General features: G+C 40.2%; 1 long non-coding RNA gene across 1 annotated transcript in view; it reads left to right on the forward strand.

The window, feature by feature from the left end:
• The first annotated feature begins 5,641 nt into the window (after positions 1 to 5,641).
• LOC309846402 overlaps positions 5,642 to 21,393 on the forward strand; it is a 125,608-nt gene continuing 109,856 nt past the window's right edge. Inside the window, exon 1 of the long non-coding RNA XR_014301917.1 lies at positions 5,642 to 5,697. This is a non-coding gene — a long non-coding RNA (uncharacterized lncRNA). The remainder of the gene's footprint in view (positions 5,698 to 21,393) is intronic.

Consider the following 21,393-nt stretch of genomic DNA (forward strand, 5'->3'; position numbering starts at 1 on the left):
CCCCATATGGGCTCTCTGCTCAGCAGGGAGCCTGCTTCCCCCTCCCCCTCTGCCTGCCTCTCTGCCTATCTGTGATCTCTCTCTCTCTCTCTCTCTCTCTCTGTCAAATAAATAAATAAAATCTTAAAAAAAAATTAAAGATTTCTGTCCAATGAATAAAATGTGGACAAAGTAAACAGATGATAAACCGGAAGAAAATATTTGCAGTGTTAAACTACAAGGAACTCCTGCAAATGATACTCTAGTAGAAAAAAATGCAAAGGGAAAAGAAGAAGCAATTCACAGAAGGAAGCAAATGACTATATCAGATATATAAACATATGCTCCAAATCATTAGTAATTAGTAATTAGTAAATGCAAAATAAAAGAAATAAAATAAAATAAAAATAATAAAATATTTAATAAATAAATACTAAAAATAAAATAAAATAAAATAAAAGGAATGTCATTTTGCACTTATCACTTCGGCAAGCATCAAAAGAGTGGAAAGCACAGCCTGTGGGAGAATAGGAACCATCATACATCGCTAGAGGGGGTATGGGGTATAGATTGCTACAGCTCTACTAGGGAGAAATAACGGCAGTTTTTGACCAAATTAGAAATCTACATACATTACGACCAGAAGTTCTACTCTTGGCTCTATGTCCCAGGGAGTTCTCATGGAGGTCTTTCAGGTGGTTGCATTCAGACTTGCTCATCACAGCGTTATTTGAGGGAGTGGGGATGAGGACGTCATCCAGATGCGCACCCCTGGAGAACGGCTAATCACATGTCAAGGGTGCAACTTGTGGAATCCCGTGCAGTCATCAGAAACATCTGACCAGTTGCACACAGTTACACAGATAACTTAAAAACATAGCGCTGAGGGAGAAGGAAAACCTGGGGGCACGTGTGTGAGAATGAGGAATGAGACTGAAAGAATAAATACATAGAATACAACAAGAGCAGGACCCTTGCATGGACCAACAATGACAACACATCACAGAGAGGATAATTAGCTCAATCCTATACCATGCAACGTCGTTCGCTGGATGCCCACTGCCGTCTTCTCTCAGCCTCACGGACACTGTGGTTATGCTGAGCTTTTGCTGGGAAAAGTCTCTTTGAAAGGTCCTTGCTTTTGCCTGTACTGTAAAAGGTTAGGATTTCCTTCACTCCCGAGCTATTTTGGGTGGAACTGTCAGGCTGATCCAATTGAATTTATAGCTAGATATTTCTTTTCTGGTCTGTTGCTGACATATGGTAGTGATTCTCATCCCTCAGGGTACAACAGAATCATCTGGGAGGTTTGTTAAAAATTAGATGTCTCTTATAAGCAGGTGCTGAGGTTACAAAATAATCTATTCTCAAGGCCCACAGTGTAATGGGAAAGACAGGTAAAATAATGATAATCAAGGTTATTGCTGTTTATTTTCTATGCCAGTTATTCGGCACATCAAATGTATTGCTTTAGAGGAGATCCATTTTAGTTATCTTTTCATGTATATATAAAGACTTCTCTTTCAGTAGCTCAGAAATTCCTTGAAGGCAGAGATTATATAATATCACTCTGTTGCTCTCCTTAACCCTAAAACATTCAACAAAAAACTTGTTGGGTGAGTCAGTGGCATACATATGAGATACTCACTGGGAGCTTAAAAACACAGGACAGATCCATCAAAAACACTGGAAAACCTTAGAGACACAAGACTGGGTAAAGAAATTTTCTATCAGATTAGATACATAGTTTGAAGCAATAGAATCAACCATCCCGGTGCGCCCAGGAATGAGGGGTGTCCTACGAGATAGGACTTACAAGGTTAAAACCAGGACAGTCATAGGCTCCATTGAGATGCACTGGTCGCCCTAGGATGTAGTAGAAAGATTCGGAATTAAGGGGCCCGGGTTAAATTCCAGGTTAAGTTCCTGATCACGGACAAATCTCTTAATGCTGATGGCTGCTTTAGCCATGAGAACATAAGTGTGTCCCTGGAAGCTAAAACAACATCCAGCATGCAGATTCAGAATGAGGATCTTGTCACAAACTACTGGGCTTGTCTTGTCCCCTAGTTGGGCCAAGTCAACATAAGCATATGTTCTTTATTAGACAAAAATGGAAAGAATATATTTAACAACTTTTTAAAAAATTAAATTTGTATTATTTACTAAATTCTTATCAAAGAAACTCCTTGAGTTTTTTATTCTAAAAAACTAAATCCTTACTTTTTTATATTCTTACTTTTTATTTTTTATTTAAATTCAATTAATTAACATATATGTATTCTTAGTTTCAGAGGTAGAGTTCAGTGATTCATCAATCTTATATAATACCTAATAATACAACACATGCCCACCTTAATGTCCATCACCCTGTTACTCCATCCCTCCACCCCATTCCCCTCCAGTAACCCTCAGTTTGTTTCCTATGATTAAGAGTCTCTTATGGTTTGTCTCCTTTCCTGATTTCATCTTGTTTTTCCCCCCCCTTCTCTTCCTCTATCATCCTCTGCTTTGTTTCTTAAATTCTACCTATGAGTGAGATCATATAATTGTCTTTCTCTGATTGACTTACTGTGCTTAGTGTAATATCCTCTAGTTCCACCCACGTCATTGCAAATGTCAAGATTTCATTTTTCTTTTGATGGCTGAATAGTATTCTATTGTGTATATATACACCACATCTTCTTGATCCATTCATCTGTTGATGGACATGTAGCTTCTTTCCGTACTTTGGCTATTGTGGACATTGCTGCTATAAACATTCAGGTGCACGTGCCCCTTTGGATCACTACATTTGTATCTTTGGGATAATTACCTAGTAGTGCAATTGCTGGGTTGTAGGGTAGCTCTATTTTCAACTTTTTGAGGAATCTCCATACTGTTTCCTAGAGATATTTAACAACTTTTAGATCAGCCTCCTGATTTTTATTGGCTCCATGAGGCTGGTTCCACTTGTCAGAGAGCTGGGTACGGATCGTAGCTTTGTCACTTACTAGCTGCGTGATCTTAGGTAAAGACTTTGTTTTTCTCATCTGAAGCATGTGATAAGGCTTATTGTAATGTTTAAATGAGTACATATGAATATATGTCATGAAACAGAGACTATTTTGTTTATTCAAAACTTTTCCAATGAGGAAACTGAACCACAGGGAGGTGAAGCGCCTTGTTCCGGTATACAGCCAGGACTGAAGTACCCGTGGTCGACCCATTCACGCTCTTAATTGCTGCTCTCTCCCTGTTGCCTCCTGAACTTGGGGGCCTATGGCTTGGGGAGATGGTAGGGCCTCAGAGGGCAAAGGCTCGATACATAGCAAGACTGATCCTGAGTACTTAGGACTCTAGAATTTAGGCCCCAGGTCTAGCAGGGAAGCTGTCTATCTTTGAGCAGCTGGACCTGGAGATATAAAAACAAATGAGCACAATGGTCTGAGGGTTAGGCCTGTTCATGCTTTCTTAGTCTCTTACAAGTCCTTATGATTCTTGGGCAACCTAAGGAAAAGGGTCTAGGATTGATTGAGATTACATTTACTAGCACAGGGGTTCTTATTTAAATTGAATTAAAGAAAATAAGGAAATTGATGTTTTCGTCATTATAACATCATTTCTACTACACATAGAAAACAACCCTAAAAGACATACACATTAGGGTTTTTTGTTTTGTTTTGTTTTGTTTTGTTTTGTTTTCCTTCGGAGGAGTTTGGAGTTTGGAGTTTGGATGAGAGGAACTCACACATTTTGACTTCATACATTTACTCATTTTTTGGGCTTGGTTATAATGGGCTGTTATGGGCTGAATTGTATCTTACCACCCTGTCTTTCATTCATATGTTGAAGTCCTAACCCCCAGTATGGGAGATAAGGCCTGTAAAGAGGTAATTAAGTTAAATGAGGTCATTTGAGCAGGCCTAATCCAGGGAGACTGATATCCTTTAAGAAGAGGAGATTAGTGGGGGGGCACCTGGGTGGCTCAGTGGGTTAAAGCCTCTGCCTTCAGCTCAGGTCATGATCTCAGGATCCTGGGATCGAGCCCCACATCAGGCTCTCTGCCCAGTGGGGAGCCTGCTTTCTCCTTTCTCTCTGCCTACTTGTGATCTGTCAAATAAATAAATAAAAATCTTAAAAAAAAGAAAAGAAGAAGAGCTTAGAACAGGCACCCACAGAAGAAGGACCACATGAAGACACCAGGAGAAGACAGCCATCTATAAGCCAAGGAAAGAGGCATCAGAAGAAACCAATGCTGCCCACACTGATCTCAGACTTTTAGTCTCCAGAACTGTAAGAAGATACATTTAGTGTTGTTTAAGGCACCCAGTCTGTGATACTTTGTTATGGTAGTCTGAGCTGACTAGGACATGGGCATTATCTTGGTTTGGGCTTCCCCAGATGCATACGGGCATTTATACACCAGTAGTTTATTTAGTAGGTAATCCCAGGAAGCCTCAACTGGGAGAGAGGATGTGAGAGAGAACGGAAGGACACCAATCCGGAGCTGCTGGGGACAACTGAGGCCAAGTGCCCCTGTAGGCCCCAGAAGGCTGTGTAGAGCACACAGTCCAAGATGGTGCCCCAGAGGCCTGAGGAACTGGGTTGTGGCCCCGCCCCCCATCTCTTATTTGCCTGGAGCAGTGGTTGGCCCACTTCCCCAGCTCTGGCCTGCCTTATGTAGTGGTGAGCTCATTCCTGCAGTGAGAGAAAGCCTGCAGGCAAAGGTCTGGGAGATTTTGAGATGGAGAGTTGCAGGTGTGCACAGCAACAGTGAGCACACACTTCGTTTGCTTTTGCAATAAAAATCAAGATTAAGGGGGTGGGATTATGGACATTGGGGAGGGTATGTGCTTTGGTGAGTGCTGTGAAGTGTGTAAACCTGGTGATTCACAGACCTGTACCCCTGGGGATAAAAATATATGTTTATAAAAAATAAAAATTAAAAAAAAAAAAAGCTCAATAAAGCCTAAAAAAAAAAAAATCAAGATTTAGAAAACAAGAAATAGATTGAATTAGGTGGAACAATTTTATTTAATTTTAACATTTTAATGAAACAAATGCCAAGTTTAGACTCTGGAGCTTGGCCTTGGAAGAAAGATTGCCTTCTGCAGGCAGGTGTGAGGTGTGATAAGAGCCATCTGCTCTCAGTGCTCCTGCATCAGGCCCACAGTGCCAGCCTTGCTGTCCTACCTGAATCCCTAGGAACTGGGCTTTGTTTCTGCCAAAGGTCTCTAAGTTTCCTTTAAATCAGTGACATACTGATTAAATAAGCAGTGGGACTCTCCCTCTCTTACTTAAGCTAGCTGAAGACAAACAGCGAAATTTACTTTTCTCGTAGCAAAATTAAAATAGAGCTCTCAGTGTTGTGGGCAGCTAGAGATCCAACTTCCCACCTTTTCCTATAATAAATGAGACAGTAACTACTCCATACCTTCACCTATAAGGACTAAAATAAAGAATGCAGGTAAAGTTCTCAGCAAAGGGTCTGGCTAGTAACCCAAACATCAAAACAAATTGATAATACTGGTAATTTGTGTATTTGTGTCTGGTAACCAGAAATCTCTGTGTTACATTAACAAAACAAATCGTGTCCTTAGATACTGTTTCACCGGTGAGCAGGGCAGAATTTGACCGTTGCTCTTTTGTCCTGGCTTAAGTATCTCCAGGTTGAACTATGGGGGAAGATTGAGTTGAAGTAAAATATCCTAGGAGAACTAGGGGCTGGCCCTGAAGGTATGGAGGCGAGGAATGGGGAGGGAGAAGTAGGCAGCTAGGCCCCAAGCCTTGGTGGCCGGGGAGTGGGGGGTGGGTGTGGGCGGTGCTGGAGGGTGGAGGTGGGGAGGGGGTGGGAATGTTGGGGGGAGGGGTGGACTCCTCCCTGCTTGTGCTGCCTTCCCCAATTGCCCCTCCCATGCTCTCTGCCAGTTGTCCCTGTGACTTTGACAGACTGCTGGGGCAAATATAAATGACTAGTGATATAACAAAAGTTGCTTGCCTTCATTATAAGCCAGAACATGGGAATTAAAACAACGGTTAGATAATTGACTGTGGGTGCTAAGGAGGGGAGGTACATAGTTAGGAAACTTTATAAATGAATGCTTCCCGATTGGAGTCATTATTTATTTGTTTTAAAAAATATTTTATTTATTAATTTGAGAGAGGGACATAGAGTGTGCACAAGCATGAGGGGTGGAGGTGGGAGGGGGGAGGCTGGAGGGGCAGAGGCAGAGAAAGAAGCAGACTCCCTGCTGAGCAGGGACCCTGACAGGGCCTCAATCCCAGCACTGGAATCAGGACCTGAGCTGAAGGCAGATGCTTAATGGACTGAGCCACCCAGGCGCCCCCAGAATCATTATTTTAAGGCAGCATATAGTTTTCTGGATTAATCACAGAATGAAATTTTGGATTAAAGAAAAGCACTAAAATAACTTTGTAGCAACAGAAAGCCATGTGTTTCAGCTCCACAAAAACATAGTATATAATGCTGAAAAGTCATACTATACAGCACCAGCTGCAGTGTCCACAGATGCTACTTATGATTATGATTATTGCCACCCAGTAAGCCTCTTTCCCATGCAGGGTCTCACCCCGCCCGGCAGAGAGTTCCCCCGCATGGGAGAGTAACCAGTGGTGGAGACTCTACAGGGAAGGAGGAGATTGGCTGTCAGGCTCACAACGCACACCCACATCAAGTGACTCTAGCTGCCCCTTGAACAAGTCTCTTCTCCAAAATCCCTTTCTTTCTCCTCCAGGCTGTCTCTCCCCTTCTGTTCTGAAAACATAGCTTTGCTCTCTCCTGGCTTAGGGATTTCCCCCTGTGCCCTCTTTAAATTCCTATCCGTGAAGACCACAAAAAGTTACCTCAGGTCATTAAAGTGTGGTGGAGGAGATATAAACAAACATGGATTGGAATATGAGGTTGGTCACTGATATACCAGATGTATGAACAACAGGGGTTCAGAGGAGGAAGCTCTCCTGGGGGAGTGATGTTGGCCCTGGCCTCTAAGGGTGGATTGGATTTTTTTGTCTGAGAACAATGGAAGGGTATTCTTGTTGGAAGAACAGCTTCAACAAAGGCACAAATGAGGCCCCGCCCAGGGTCTGATCTTCCCAGGTAAGGAAAGTAGTAGGCTAGGAAGTGGGGGGCTGATCCAGATTTCAGAAGATCTTGAATACCAAACTAAGAGATTTAGGCTTTATTCCACAGGTCAGATTTTGGAGCAGCTCATCGAAGCAGTGCTGGGGGTATTAGTCTTGGAGTGGTTGTCCTGAGCGGATGGAGTAGGGCAGGGACAGAATGCAGGAAGTCAATGAAGAGGGTCTTCCCATCATTCTTCAAGGACACACAGCCTTTCCTCGATGCAGAGGAGTGGACAAGGTCTTCTGTGCTTTCTCTCATAAGGACTCTCATCCAATGGATCAGCGACCCATACTTTCAACTTCATTTAACCTTCCTTGGAAGCCCATCTCCCAACATTGCCACATTGCGTGTTAGACCTTTAACGTCTGAATCTTCAGGGCTTATACATATTCAGTCCATAATAGTCTCCTGTGATAACAACACCTACCATCCTTGAAGTGCCTGTTATGTTCTAGGCCATGCAAAGTCTCTACATATATTATTTCACTTAATGTGCACGAGAACTGTATGAAGTAGATAGTTTGTTGTCTATATCTTACAAATGAGAACACTGAGTCTTGGGGAAGATAAATAATCTGTTCATAGCCATATGACCTTTAGGAGTGGAGGCAGGATTTGAAGGAGAGCTGCCTGACCTGGTGCTCTCGCATTTTAAAAGACTTTCCCCCCATTCCTCGTGCTGCCACATTTAGCTGCTGCTCTGTCCCTTTCACCCCATTCTCCAGTCCCACTAGGTGACCCATTGTTCTCCCCACATGACATACTTCCTAATCCCTAGCATTTGCTTATGCTGTTTTCTCAGACAGAAATGTATTTTTTTCTTCTTTTTATTTATTGTTCAAATTTCACCTCAAGGAGCAATGACTCCATGAAACCTTCCTATATATCTTTTCTGTTGAATCATATATGTGAAATTTCCTATATATTCAATTCTCTTTCATTTGGACTTATATTCTAATTACTGTCTAAATGTCTGTATTTCCCTACTCTACTACCAGATCACAATTATTTGGAGTATTTTCAGTATTACACAGGTCTGTATTCTACACCCTGCCCAGCATATAGTCAGTGCTTTAATAAACACTGAATGAATGTCCAGGTGAGAGGTGATGAAGGCATGAACTAGAGAAGTGACAATGGAAATGGAAAAGGTGGATATGGGGACTGAGGGAGGGGTAAGAGGCAAGGATGTCTTGAAGTTTTTTTTTTTCAGGAGGAATGGCATTGTGATTATGGTAGCCAGGAAAGAGAGCATTAATGGGGCAGTAGTATTTTGTGTGTGTGTGTGTGTGTGCGGTGCACTTCACAGGCACATTTATTTATGCCACAGAGGGAACAATACATCTACAAGTGTACAGCGATGCTCCATGTTCCCATCTAATCGAGCTTGTTGAAATTTACAGAGAGACTGATATGCCCTCTGATGTGTACACCCAATTAAACCTAGTTAACACTGATCATGACCAGGTGCAAGGCTCAAAGTTTTCAAAGTTTCATCTTTCTTATCAGCTCTCCTGACTTTATAAATGATGAAACCCATCAACCCCATTTCTATCCAAATCTCCTAGTAAACATGGGTATAGTAGGGCTTCAAAAGGACCCAAGGTCTTTTTGTTTCTTTCTTTCTTTCTTTCTTTCTTTCTTTCTTTGAGAGAGAGAGAGAAAGAGAGAGCTCAGTCGCATGAGTTGGGGAGGGGAGGAGCAGAGGAAGAGAGATAATCTTTTTTTTTTTTTTAAGATTTATTTATTTATTAGACAGAGATCACAAGTAGGCAGAGAGGCAGGCAGAGAGAGAGAGGAGGAAGCAGGCAGCCTGCTGAGCAGAGAGCCCGATGAGGGGCTCGATCCCAAGACCCCGAGATCATGACCTGAGCCGAAGGCAGAGGCTTAACCCACTGAGCCACCCAGATGCTCCAAAGAGAGAGAATCTTAAGCAGACTCTATGTTTCACACAGAGCCACTGTGGGGCTGGGTCTCACCACCCTGAGATCATGACCTGAACTGAAATTGGGTCAGACGCTTAACTGAATGAACTACCCAGGTGCCCTGGGACTCAGGTATTAATAAGGCTTTGAAGCATCTCAGTGCAGGACACCCCACTCACCATTAGGCCACCCTGACCTGGATGGCCAGTGACTCAGAAATGCCAGTCAGGGCTTGCTTCTCCCCTTTCCTTTCTCTCCTCTTGGGTGGTGGAGTCTGTTTAGCAGAAGCTCACACAGCTTTTAGCTTGGGTCCATATATAACCTTGGCCAAGGAGAATCCCAGAAAAACTAAGAGATGCCATCTCTTCTGCTTCTTTGGTGTAGGCAGGGGAGAAAATGTCCTAATACATCTTTTCATAGTCACCTGTAAACAGGCATCTCCATCAGTAGCAGCACCATCAACTCCTACTGTAAGTGAGGTGGGGTATGCAACTTTGTGGAGGAAGAAAGCCAAGACTCAGGGTCAGTGAAGTGAGCACATATGCCTAATAACACAACAGCTCCGGTACTGGGAATAAAGCTTCACACTGGGATGCCTGGGTGGCTCAGTCGGTTAAGTGCCTGTCTTCAGCTCAGGTCATTAACCCAGAGTCCTGGGATCGAGTCCTGCACTGGGCTCCCTACTCAGTGGGGAGCCTGCTTCTCCCTCTCCCTCTGTTTGCCTCTCTCTCTGCTTGTGCTCTCTTTCCCACTCTAATAAAGAAAATCTTCAGAAACAAATAAAAGCTTCATGTTTGTCAATGCCAATACTTAGGTTAGCTCTGCATCTTGGAGAAAAAAGAGTGAGCTAACAGGAAATGCAAAACAGGAGCACATTTTGCAGAATTCTATAGACAAAACCCTCACTGGGTTCAACATGATTGTATTTTAAGATTTTATGCTCAAAAGACATTAATTAGGCCTTATGAGTAGAAGAAGCGATCAAAACGGTTTGATAGAAACAGGGGGAGGAGCTATAGCAGAGTGCAGCAAGCAGTGATGGGAGAGTTAGGGGCTAGGTCTTTTCCCAAAATGTCGTAATAGCTTGGACCTCTTTTTTCTGGCAACATAAAGGGAGAAGGGAGGATTGTGTATATTAATATTGTATTTCTGTGACATGAAGTGGAAATGGGTAGCAGATTTCCACTGTATCACCATGTTCACGAGGTCAGCATCAAAGGGACTCACTCGCATAAATGCTCAGAAATAATTTGTACAGATGAAGGCAGTAGAGCAACAGAATACAGCAGATTTTTAAAGAATAAAGTAATTGGAAGGCCTTGTTTCCTAGATCGCATGGCCAGTTTTCTTTTAGCTTTGTGATTTTATAAGAAGGTATGGATGTTCTTAGTTTAGTCCCATGTTCAGAAGAAGACAGCTTTCCTGTATTGGAAAATAATTTGCCATTTTTCCTGATTATCCTGCCCTGCAGTTTGACAGCATTTTGATGTGCTTTTATATTTTAATAATTTTCAATGAAGTATATTAATTTTGATTATAAATGTCCCCACACACATGCCCGCTGGTGGTAATATTATATGTTTACCTACTCGTTTGTACAGTTTTAGGGGATAATGCATTCTGATAACTTATTAGGATACATGGCTGGAAAATTCTCATTTTAAAGTAGAATAGTTGTGAAGCAACATTAAAATTTAATTAGAACTGTTCACTGCATTTCATTACGAGGTTAGTCTGTAATTACTAAGCAAGTCCTGGTGTTTACTAATACAGAAGTGACAGCACATAATACTGCTGAATTATTGCTACATTGCTAGAGAAGACAATTGGAAAATGAGGAGCAGATAAAGGCATTGTTTAAAGAGCCTCAGGAGAAAAACACAACCTTAGAGCATAATCTTTATTTCCTTTAACCTTCCTTTTCCCTTGTCCATCTAGGGCAATAAAGGCACATAGACCTCCTCTGTCATAGATTAAGTAGCCTACATATAATGCCTCCAGTTGCAATTTTCTCATTTTGCATGAAACCCTCCTCCTGCAAGAGTATGTGTGAAGTGGGCCTTGGTAGTTACAGTTCTGCGCTGCTCAGATGCCTTGTATGTGGGGAGAAAATACACCTTCAAGTGACTGCCATCCACTGAGGTTTCTAAGAAACTTTAGTCTTTTAAAATAATCATCATTTATTCCTCTTTAATTAAGATATAAATATTGCATGATGGGAGAGTAACAATGTAAGAAAGCTCTATCAAATGTAACCTGATCCTCCACATCTTGACCAGGGATGTGAGCGTTACAATTTTCGTATACGGGCACACTGAAAATTTTTTTGAAATTTCCTTTGCACAGACCTCATAATCTTGCTGTTAATTTGATTCCCTGCACCCTTTTCTCCTTATGCCCAAGACCGCCTCTGTACCTTCACAGTGAATTGAGGCAACCATTTTGGTAATTTGGATGAAAATTAGTTTTGTTTTTTTAAAAGATTTTGTTTATTTATTTGAGAGAGAGAGAGAGAGCCCATGAAAGGAGGTGAGGAGCAGAGGGAGAGGGAAAAGCAGACTCCCTGCTGAGGAGGGAGCCTGATGTGGGGCACAATCCTGGGACTCCAGGATCATGACCTGAGCTAAAGGCAGACACTGAACGGACTGAGACACCCACGCGCCCTTGAAAATTACTGTTAATGAAGTCACTCAAACAGTGGGTATGATTTGTGTGTGTATGTGTGTGTAGTTGGTGCTGGAGCTGGTCTGGTGGGGAGCATTGAGGTGTGGGAATGAGGTAACACCTATGGACTGGATTATCTTGATAAATCACTGAACTGTCCTTTTCATATACCTCTTCACAGGAGAGGGAGAGAGCAGACATTCTTGCCTTGTTTTTGATCTGGGGAGCGTCGGGGTGAGGGAACATGTAATCTTTCATCCTTAACTATGATGTTAGCTGTAGGTGCCTGTATTATTTTGTAGATTGTTGTATCAGTTGGCTAGGGGTGCCGTAACAAAGTACCACAGACTTTATTTTATTTTTTTAAAGATTTAATGTATTTGTTTGAGTGAGTGGGAAGGAGAGGGAGAGAGAATCTGAAGCAGACTCTGGGCTGAGCCTAAACCAAGAGTGACTCAACTGGGAAATCATGACCTGAGCCTAAACCGAGTTTAGGTTAGCCGCTTAACCCACGGAGCCAGTACCATAGACTTGAAACAGAAATTTATTTCTCACATTTCTGGAAGGTGGAAGACAGATATCAGGGTATCAGCTTATTTGGTTTCTTCTGAGGCCTCTCCTCTTGGCTTGTACGCGGCGACCTTCTCTCTATGTCCTCCTGCTCTTTCTCTGTGCACATCTCTGGTATCCCTGTGTCCAAATTTTCTCTTAAGAACTCTATTAGGATTGGATTAGGGCCCATCCTTATGGCCTCATCTTAATTTAATCACTTTTATAAAAAGACCCTATCTCTAAATACAGTCAGGACTTCAACATATGAATTTGGAGGGATGCAGTTCAGCCTATAACATTACCTTCTACCAGGTTAAGGAAGTTCTATTTCAGTTTATGCGGAGTTTTTGTCATGAATGAGTACTGAGTTACATCAAGTGATTTTTTGGGCATAGATTAATAGGATCATGTGGGTTTTTTTCTTTAGACTGTTATCATAATGATTACATTGATTTTTGCATAGTAAACTAGTCATGATGTATTACACTTTTTATATCTTGTTGGACTTCATTTTGTAATGTTTTGCATTTTTGCAAAAATACTTATTAAGGTATATTGTTTTCTTTTCTTGTAATGTTTTTGTCTGGTTTTGATATCATGGTAATACCTCATCAATAAGCTGAGAAGTATTTCCTCCTCTTTTATGCAAAACACTGTGCAGATTTTGTTATCTCTTCTTTAATTGTTTGGTAGAATTCATCAGTGAAATACTATGAGCCTGGAGATTTCTCTTTCAGAAGGTTTTAAATTACTAATTCAATTTCTTTGAATAGTTATCTCTTTACCTTGAGTGAGATTTGGTAGTTTATGGTTTTTGCAGAAGTGCTTATTTCATCTACATTATTGAATGTATATGTGTAGAGTTATTTGTAGTCTCTTCTTATTCTTCTAATTTCTTAGAATTTGTAGTAATATCCCCCACTTCAGTCCTGATATTGGTAATTTGTGAATTCTCTGCTTTTTTCTTTTTTGCACTTGCTAGAGATTTATCAATTATATTGATCTTTTTTAAAAGAGTTACCTCTTTGTGTCATTGATACTGTTTCTGTTTTTGATTTCATTGATTACTGATCTTATGTTTATTATTCCCTACCCTGTGCTCACATTGGATTTATTTTTCTCCAGGTGGAGGCTTAGAGACTTCTTCTTCTTCTTTTTTTTTTTTTTATTTCTTTATTTGGCAGAGAGAAATCACAAGTTGTCGGAGAGGCAGGCAGAGAGAGAGAGAGGGAAGCTGAGCAGAGAGCCCGACGCGGGGCTCGATCCCAGGACCCTGAGATCATGACCTGAGCCGAAGGCAGCGGCTCAACCCACTGAGCCACCCAGGCGCCCCGAGACTTCTTTTCTAATACGAGTTTTAACTCTTTAAATTTCTAAGTACTGCTTTAGATTCATCTTACAGATTTTGATTTTTTTTCTTTCAGTTGAAAATATTTTAAAATTTCCTTTGAGACCTCTTTCACCCATGCATTATTTAGAAGTGTATTGTTTTATTTCCAAGTATCTGTAGATTTTACTGTTACCTTTGTTATTTTTTTCTAGCTTCATTTCATATTGTCAGAGAACATATTTTGTATAATTCAGTTCTTTGAAATTTACTAAGGTTTGTTTTATGACCCATGATATTCTCTGTCTTGGTGAATGTTCAATAATTATGTGAAAGGAATGTATAGTCTGCTGTTGGATGGACTGTTCTATAAACATCAATTAGATTTAGTTGTTTGATGTTGTTCACTTCTTTTATTTTCTTGCTGATTTTATGTCTACTAGTTCTATCGATTACTGAGAGAGTAGTATTGAAGTCTCCATGGATTTTTCTATTTCTCCTTTCAATTCTTTCAGTTTTTGTTGCATGAAGTGTTATTAGATGGATATACATTTGTGGTTGTTATGTGTTCTTGGTGAATTGATCTTTTTATCATTGTGTAATGTCTCTATCCCTTGTAATTTTCTTTGCTCTGAAGTTTACTTTATTGTTAAAATAGCTATGCTAGCTTTCTTTTATTTAGTGTTTGCATGGTATATTCTTTCTATCTTTTTGCTTTATCCTATCTATATCATTATATTTGAGGTGAATTTGTTATAGACAGCATATGGTCTCATGTTTTTTTATTCTAAATCCATTCATATGTATCTGGAAATCTCTGTCTTTTAATTGGTATATTTAGAACATTTACTCTTATTATAATTATTGACACATTTGGATTGGGTGTACCATTTTATTATTTGTGTTCTATGTTTCCCTTCTAATTTTTACTTGTCTATTTCCCTTTCCTTTCTTCTTTTGAGCTATTTGAACATATTCTATTAGATTTATATATTGTGTCTTTAGCTATGTATTTTATGTATATTTTTAGTAATTGATCTCAGAATTCTAAAACACATATGTAACTTGCCATATCAGACATTATTCCTTTACAGTTCTCTGGCCTCCTTTTAGTTTTTCTAGCCAGAAATAAGGGGCTTTAGTTATCACAGTCTGCCACACAATTCTCATAATTTACCCACATCTGGGGCCAAACAGCAGGAGGACAGAAAGAGAAAAAACTCAAGAAGATTTATCCATTTTCTTGGGAGCACAGCTCCTCTGATAGCAGAGAAAATTTTCCATTCTACAGAATTTCAGGTGTTTGTGGGCCCTGCTGCTGCTGCCACCACCAGCACTGCCACCAATGTGGAATTGCCTGGGGATTGGGACGTGATAGAGTAGAATTTGGAAAAGATAAAAAGGAAAGTAGGAGATTCCTCCCACTCTCCCTGAGTATTAGAAGTCCCTCATTTCATTCCTTGAGCCAATCCTAAAGGGTTTTCCTAGAGAAGTATTTGTTTATTCTTTGGTGTCCACTTCTGGTTTTTGTCTGGATTGTATCTGGGCTGAGAGGTATTCATGGAAATCTCCTCCCACCAGTCCCCCTGCTGGGCTGGTTGGTCCTTCAAACTCTGCTCTTCTTTCCCAATCTGCCTGCTACTATTGACTTTTCAGAGCCCTCAAATAGCTGCTCCATGAATTCTCTCCAGGTTTTATATATCCATTCTGTGGCAGAGACAGAATGGAGTGAGCTTATTTCATTTTATTCAGAACTAGAACTTTTATATGTAACTTTTCAGTTTGATCTACAAGGTTCCAGGGCAGGTAATTTATTGCCACAGCGGTCTTTATGGTAAATATATGAAATACATTTGAACTACTGTTTTTGTTCCAATGGTAATAGAAGCCTTGGTGGTTACAGAAACAATTCAGAAAGGAGACAACGCTTACTCCTTCCCTTCCCACCCAACTATATTTGCACTTTGACAATACCTGCCAATGATGCCCTTTGTGAGTGGTGTTATGAGTCTTTGGGGACAAATAGATTCCAGGTAAACTTGGGAAGTTGGTCAAAGATGTCATGAAGGTCCCAGCCTCTCCTCTCCGCAGACTTTGCCACCTTTAGTGGCCCTATGACACTCACTTCTTCATGCAGAAGCGCATTTTTTAAATTTCTGGAATGGATAAATTGGGTCCAATCACATGTGTCAACTCTTATGAATGTGCTGTGTTGAGAGTATTATGTCTAAGTTCAGAAGGAAATTGTGTAGGGTTCTGTTGTGATGCCTGTAAGGGTCTGTGAAAGGTAATGATGTTCTGTTGTGTTATCTGTTAACCTTCTTCTCACATGAAATCTTCTTTGCAATAAGATGTGCTATTGTCAGATATATTTTTTGTATACATCTAGGATCATTAACTTCCTTTATCTCACATCTTTTCTATTATTGTTCCACTCTCTGATAGTGGAGTGAAGCCCTGGTCATCTGTTAAAGGGATTTCTTTTTTTTTTTTTTCCCCTCAAGTTTATTTGACACAGAGAGAGAGAGAGACAACACAAGTAGGCAGAGAGGCAGGCAGAGGGGGAGGAGGAAGCAGGCTCTCGGCAGAGCAGAGAGCCTGATGTGGGGCTGGATCCCAGGACCCTGAGATCAGGACCTGAGCTGAAGGCAGAGGCTTAACCCACTGAGCCACACAGGCGCCCCTGTTAAAGGGATTTCTAAGACTAGTGAGCAGTTGTAGGAAATTTTCAGGGAGAGGAAATTAATGGGTATTGGTGAGAAGTTCTTCCCTTGACTCCTGTCATGATTCCTTCCTTGTACATCCAATATGGCTAGTCACGGCGATCTGAGTATAATAACAAGTGAGCATTCCCTGATGGGAAGAGATGGACAGGCTCAAAGGATGGGGCAGGCAAATGATGTAGTGTTATTATGTCTTAGGAGGGTCGGTCAATGGCTGCTGTTTCTTTCTTCTTTCAAAAATTTTCCTTTGAAAAAGACCCACATGTTGCAAGTGCAGTCTAAGGAGACTTCATCTTTGTGCAGGCAGGGGAAAAGCTTCTGACTGGCGAGAGCCCTAACTGACATGGCTATAGGTGAGCCAGCTTAGAAGAGTGACTTAAACTAATTTTGGATTAACACACGTCTGGCTTTGAATCTTGGATTTACAACTTACCAGTTGTGAGGCTGAGAGTAAGCTGCTACTTCTCTGAGCCTCAATTTCCTCAACTGCAAAATACGATAATAATGTTTACCCACTTCCCTCTCTGTGTGATTATAGAGACCAACTGATATAATCTGAAGGAAAAAAATGCCTGGCATTGGCAGAAGGTCCTCAGCAAATGTTAGCTTTTTATTATTCTTAGATTGTGTTGTGGGTGTCAAAGAGTCATTGCTCACCTTGGTTCTCCTGTCTAATGGGGTGCAAGCAGGGACAAAATCATGGGTGTGACCTTTCTTGGATAGGCAGAGGAGTCATCATGTTTTTCATGAAACTTAATCAGTCTATTAAGTCAAATGTTACCAGAGCTAACAATGATATACTTTTTTAGCAACTGCCATGACATTCAGAACAACTTTTAATTGTGAGTCTTTTTCTTTAAAACAAAAATTCATATAAGCAAATGCTACTATTTCCAAGGAAATCCTTCGAGGGACTTTAATTGACACATGTAAATGCTGTAGTTCAATTTGCATTTAAATAGGAATTCTTAATATTTCTTTTTAAATGGGTTTATTTCACTCTTATAAAACTAAAAATTGATTTTTTTCTTTTTAGAAAAATGGGTACCTACTAGGGTTCATGGTTAAGCAGTGTGGTGCAGCTGTTCTTTTATTTCTCCCACTCAGTGTGGAAATAGCCTTACCAGAGCAAGGCAGAAGTGAACAATAGAAATAATATTTTTAAAAAATGTGCTTCTGCACAGGATTGATCAGTAGTTTAGCAAAGATTGACATCAGCATGGCATTCTTTCCATAAATGCACAAGACTGCACAGAAAAATCCTCCCTATTTACAAGTACAGTCAACTTCTATCTTTGATTTCTCCTTAATACCATAGTAACTCTCTTAAAATGCACTGCAGGGATGGTCTTTCTTTGCCTTTCTTCCCTCTAAAGAGGGATCAGAGTGTTCCCTAAAAAAGACTCTGGTAATGGAGTTTGGGAGGTAGAATTCTCATCTGGAAATTATTACCGAAGTAACTCTCGAACAGGTGTTTGGCACATGTTCCCAGGCACCTGAGAAGGGGAATCAGAGTGTGGAGTTTGGAATTTATTGAGGTTCCTTACTCAAGTCTGACTCTAGGTCTGCTAATGATCAGCAGCAGGAAATACTAGGGGCTCACCCAAATCATTCTGGGCACATAGCTAGACTACAGTTTCCTGCCTGCCTTGTAGTTCAGTGTGGTCGCATTTCTAAGTTTTATCCAAAACTTAGAAGTCCTACTTCCAAACTTGGTCCATATAAGCCTTCTACATGGTCTTTGCTCTTTTCTCCTTCTGGCTGCTTAGAGCGAAGTGACTCTCAGGGCAACCTTGGAAGCCATGTGTTGAAGATGGCAGCACCTCCATAAGCTTGGGCTTCCCAAACAACTCTTCTGCCAACCTTTTCACTTGCTCAGTACTGTTTTATGCTCAAGAAATAAACGTCTGTTGAGATTGAGCCATTATACATGTGGGGGTTTATTTGTTATAGCAGTTAACTTATCCTAACTCTAACTTACTCTTTTTCTACAGTTTAAGTTACTGTACGTGTTTAAACATGGGCTATGAATTCTGCTCACACAGAACCAGTACTCCATTAAGCATATAGTGTAATAGTTAGTCCTCCTGCAACCCCTTCCTTGGGAATGTGAGGTCTAGAATATTGTCCAGTAATGCTAACGTAATTCTTTCTCAGAATATCTGGCATTTCGGGGCGCCTGGGTGGCTTGGTGGGTTAAAGCCTCTGCCTTCAGTTCAGGTCATGGTCCTGAGATCCTGGGATCAAGCCCCGCGTCGGGCTCTCTGCTCAGCCAGGGAGCCTGCTTTTTCCTCTCTCTCCTCTCTCTCTGCCTGCCTCTCTGCCTACTTGTGATCTTTGTCTGTCAAATAAATAAATAAAATAAAAATCTTTAAGAATATCTGGCATTTCTATCCCACCAAATCACTTTAAGGGCTTTTCTCTTCTTGAAAACAGTCACAATTTATTCAACCACCCATTCATTTTTATCACTTGATGAATAAATCTCCCATTTGTTTATCTGTTCTCAAAAATGTTCCAGACAAAGAAGACAGTTTACAAGATGAATAAAACACAACAAAATGTTCTGGAACACTGAAAAGGAATTAAAAAAAATAAAAAAATAAAAAAATGCAACAAAATGGCCTACAAAAACCAGGAGTGAAGTAAGAAAGGAAAATAAGGGTAAAATCAACAAAATAGAGTTAGGAATATAGCTAACATACTTAACAATTGTGAACATAGTTGACCTCACTAGCTCCTGCCTCTCTGACATCTTCCTCATGAAGCTGCTTCTGGCTGCTTTCTTTCTTCTCCTTCAAAAATCCTAATTTCTTGGGAGAACCATTTCTTTAAACATTTCCTGGTGGCCCCAAGTTTCCATCTTCCCCTATGGGATCTTCGAGGGCTTCTTATGCCTTTAGATTTCCTTTAAGCAGTCGGACAATTGGATGTGGGAAGATTTAACTTGGGAGGTCATTTTTCTTTTCTTTCCTTTTTAAAAAAGATTTAGTTATTTATTTGAGAGAGAGAGAGAGAGAGAGAGAGAGAGAGAGAGAACATGAGCAGGAGGGGCATAGGGAGAGGGAGAGAGAGAATCTCAAGCAGACTCCACACTGAGTGCAGAGACCAGGGTGAGGCTTGATCTCATGATCCTGAGATTATGACTTGAGTTGAAACCAAGAGTTGGATGCTTAAACAACTGTGCCATTCAGGTGCCCCAGGAAGTCATTTTTCTTATCACTTGTGAGGCTGGTTATTTTTTCATATATTGTACTTATTTTCCATTTATATTTCTTCCTTTGTGAGTTTTATTTTATTTTTATTTATTTTTAAAAAAGATTTTATTTATTTATGTGACAGAGAGAGATCACAGGTAGGCAGAAAGAGAGAGAGAGAGAGAGAGAGAGGAGGAAGCAGGCTCCTTGCCAAGCAGAGAGCCCAGTGTGGGACGTGATCCCAGGACCCTGAGATCATGACCAGAGCCGAAGGCAGAGGCTTAACCCACTGAGCCACCCAGGCACCCCACTTTGTGAGTTTTAACTTCTAATCTATTATGATTTTTCTATTAGATCTCTTTTTTTAAAAAAAATTGATGTACAGGATTTGCATGTGAGCAATATTAATCATGTTTTTAATATTTATGTTACAAATATTTTTCCCATGATGTATATAAGTTACATATTTTAATTTCTTTTCTTTTCTTTAAATCTTTATTTTTTTGAGCAGTTATAGGTTAACTGAAAAATTGAGGGAAAGGTACAGAGATTTCCCATAAATGCCCCTGCTCTCATATATGTATTGTCTCCCCCATTACCAAAGTGGTACATTTATTACCTTGATGAACCAACATTGACATTGATACATCATTATCACCTCAATTCCATGGTTTACATTAGGTTTCACTCTTGGTGTTGTACATGGCTTTTAACAAATGTGCCGTGACATGTATCCATCATTTTATTATCATGCAGAGTATTTTCAGTGCACTAAAAATCCTCTGTGCTCTGCCTACTCATCCCACTTCTCCCAGACCCTTGCAACCATTGATCTTTATACTGTCTCCATAGTTTTTTCCTTTTCCAGAATGTCATATAGTTGGAATCATACAGTATGTAGTCTTCCCAGGTTAGCTATTTTCACTTATGAATATACATTTAAAGTTTCTTCCATGTCTGTTCATGTCTTGATAGCTTGCTTCTTTTAGTCCTGAGTAATATTCTGCTGTCTGGATGTACCAGTTTATTTATCCATTCACCTACTGAAGGACATCTTGGTTGCTTCCAAGTTTTGGCAATATGAATAAAGCTGCGATAAACATCCATGTGATGATTTTTGTGCAACATGTTTTCAGCTCTTTTGGGTAAACACCAAGGAGGATGATTGCTGGATCATATGGTAAAAGTATGTTTAGTTTTGTAAGAAACTGCCAACCTGTCTTCCAAAGTGACTGTACCATTTTGCATTTTCCAGCAATGTATGAGAGTTTTTGTACTCTAATCCTTGCCAGCATTTGGTGTTGTCAGTATTCTGGATTTTGTCCATTCTAATAGAGATATAGTGGTATTTTATTAATTTTTAAGTTTGCATTTTCCTACTGTCATCTTTTCATATGCTTATTTGTCACCCATGTATTTTCTTTGGTGAGAGAAAATTTCTGTTAAAGTCTTTGGCTCATTTTTAAATTGGGTTTTTGTTTTATACTGCTGAATTTGAAATGGTCTTCATATTTTTGGATAAGTCCTTTATGAAATGTGTCTTTTGCAAATATTTTCTCCAGACTATAGCTTGTCATTTCATTTTCTTGACATTGTCTTTTACAGAACAGACATTTTCAATTTTAATGAAGTCCAGCTTATCAAGTATTTCTTTCACAGATTGTTGGTGCTGTATCTAAAGAGGCAGCATAGTACCAAAGGTCATTTAGGCTTTCTCCTATGTTATCTTCTGGGAGCTTTATAGTTTTGCCTTTTACATTTAGGTTTATGCCTGTTTTAAGTTAAATTTTTAAACAAAATATTTATTTATTTATTTTGGAGAGAGAGAGAGAAAAAAAAACAGGTGTGCATTTGAACTGGGGAAGGAGGAGAGGGAGAGGGAGAATCTCAAGTAGACTCT

Source organism: Mustela nivalis, assembly GCF_964662115.1.
Source record: "Mustela nivalis genome assembly, chromosome: 13".
Classification (NCBI taxonomy): domain Eukaryota; kingdom Metazoa; phylum Chordata; class Mammalia; order Carnivora; family Mustelidae; genus Mustela; species Mustela nivalis.